Source organism: Oryctolagus cuniculus, chromosome 4 (genome assembly GCF_051225735.1).
Source record: "Oryctolagus cuniculus isolate XC-2025 breed Fujian yellow rabbit chromosome 4, ASM5122573v1, whole genome shotgun sequence".
Classification (NCBI taxonomy): Eukaryota; Metazoa; Chordata; class Mammalia; order Lagomorpha; family Leporidae; genus Oryctolagus; species Oryctolagus cuniculus.
The window spans coordinates 59,589,691-59,592,204 of record NC_142870.1 but is presented as its reverse complement, the minus strand read 5'-3'; the positions used below and the strand labels follow the sequence as shown (position 1 = coordinate 59,592,204).

At 36.8% G+C, this 2,514-nt stretch overlaps 1 pseudogene; it reads left to right on the top strand.

Annotated features, from left to right (window-relative positions):
• Positions 1-1,252: 1,252 nt before the first annotated feature.
• LOC127483120 (U2 spliceosomal RNA) lies at positions 1,253-1,404 on the top strand (annotated as a pseudogene).
• Positions 1,405-2,514: the final 1,110 nt, after the last annotated feature.

Sequence of the window (2,514 nt, the reverse complement as noted above, 5' to 3'; positions counted from 1 at the left end):
CTAGGTTTCAACATACATGTTTAGATGGGGACATAAACATTCACTCTATAGCATTCCAATATAGCATTCTAGCCTGTTTACCTAAAATTCTTATCTTTCTTACATGGAAAATACATTCATTTTATCCCAAAAGTTTCAAAAGTCTTAACTCGCTCCAGCATCAACTCAAAAATCTGAAGTCCAATATTTCATATAAATGTCATCTAAATCAGACATAGATGAGACTCAAGATATGATTCATTCGGAGGCAAATTCCCCTTTAGCTGTGAAACTGTAAAACTGAATATATTATGGGTTTCCAAAATAGAATGGTGGAACAGGCATGAAAAAGACATTCCCATTCCAAAATTGAGATAGAAAAAAATAAAGGAGTGACGGGTGCCAACTGAAGCCAAAATCCATTGAGCCAAATTGGATTAGATCATAAGATTTTAGAATAATCTTTAGCTCAATGCTCTGCATTCCAGACACATCCCAATGGCAGTGTCCCCTGCGTGACTCACCACAGCAGCTCTCTGCCTGGCCCCCTGATGTTCTTAGGTTGAAGTCCAAGGTCTCCAGTTCTTCTGAGCTTAGGTTCTGCGCTCATGGTTCTAAATAGGTACTCCTATCCCTCGAAATCAAGATTTAGGAAGACTGACTCCTATACAATTCCTGACAGAGTCAACTCTACAGCTCTGTGTGCAGCCCCAGCCCTGAGGCACTGGGCCACGTCATCATGTACCCGTCTGAACTGGAGAGATAGCCCCATCCAATGAAATAACGTTGCCTGTTAAGCATTTTCACTCTGAGCACACTAGGAGACTGGCAGCCCTGGTGATCCCTGAGTGGATATTGAGGTCATTTTCCCTCTCTGTGGAACAATAGTCCCGGACTTCTGTTGAGACAGCTGGCTAGTCTACTTATCAAGCAGATTTTTGAGCATACCCTTGGTGTTATCTTCCAAAAGATCTTTCTCTTTTTATCAGTATGGACAGACTGCCAATTTTCTGAATCTTTATGCTATTATTGCTTTTGCTTAATAATTCCTACTTAGGAGTTGGTGTTGTGATATAGTGAGTAAAGGTACCACCTCCAATACCTGCATCCCATACGTGTATTTTTTCATGTCCTGGCTGCTCCACTTCTGATCCTGATCCTCGCTAATGAAGATGGCATGCTGGATGGAAGATCCCTCTTTCTCTCTAACCCTGACTTTCAAATAAATTGTAATCTTTAAAAATAAAACAAATAAATCTTTAAAAAAAAAAGTATTGCTTCACAGCCTTCTGGCTAAGATCAAGTGTAGTACCTGTTCTTATCAGTTTAAACAAAAAAGGGTAAGTTTCCTTCCAGTGTCCAATACTATAGTCTTCATTTTTGTTTGAAACGTCATCAAAATGGCCCTTACTATTTCTACCAATATTCTGTTATTCAGGGTTGCTATAAAAATAGAGGCTTTCTCTATAGCTGTCCTATTTTCTTACTAAACCCTCCCAAGAATCACCATTAATGATCCGCTTACAGCAATGCAGCATCTATCAGGCTTGTCCAAACTCTTGCAGCATCTATTCATTACCCATTTCCAAATCTACTTTCACATTTCAGACATCTGTTATTAGCAGCACTCCCTCTTCTCGATACCTATTTCTATCTAGTCTCTTCAGGCTGGTATAACAGAATATCATGGGCTAAGTGGCTTGCAAATTATAGAAACTTATTTTGAATAATTTTTGAGCTGGAATGTCCTAGCTCAAGGCACTAGCAGATTGAATTTCTGTGGAGGGTCTTTCTGGGTCATAGAGAGCCGTCTTTCACTTCTCACCTTTTTGCATGTGAGCCATCTTCGCACATGGAGAAGACTAAAAAGAGCTCTCTTTTATAACAATGTTAATTCCATGCAGATCTCTTCCCATAAATATCACACTGGGTGTTATGTTTCACTATACAAATTTTGGAGGGACATAAACATTAAACCTATAACCATATTTACTGATCTACCAGCATTATGAAGATACCAAGAGAAAGCATATTCCTCATGAAGTTTGAAGTATAAAATTAATTTTAACTAACTGAATTTTCTTCAAGAGTTTTCTTTTTAAACTTTGAAATGAAATTTTTTCTTTTAAAAGATTCTTTTATTTTCAACGTAGGTCATAGTGACCCTAAATTATTTATACTTTGGAGAACAAAATAGTGCTCCATCCTTTGTATGGAAACTTGTAGAAGTTTGCTGCTGTTTTATAGTTATAAGACCATAAACACAAAAGAATTTCTAAGACAAAGAACAGTTCTAAAACTAGAGTTTTGCTAAGGATAGTAGTGTTGCGCTTATTTTCAGGTGCAAGAAACACAGTCTAAGTTTTATCAATCTTTTGACACTTGCTTGACATAATTCAAGAGAAATGTTTTCTTTCCTCTTCAAATTTTGATTATTTTGATTAAATATAAATTATGTGAATTCCATCTTGACTGCATAGAAAAGCAAATGAAATAAAATCAATTTTTTACTACTGAAAAGTTACAGAACTGTGG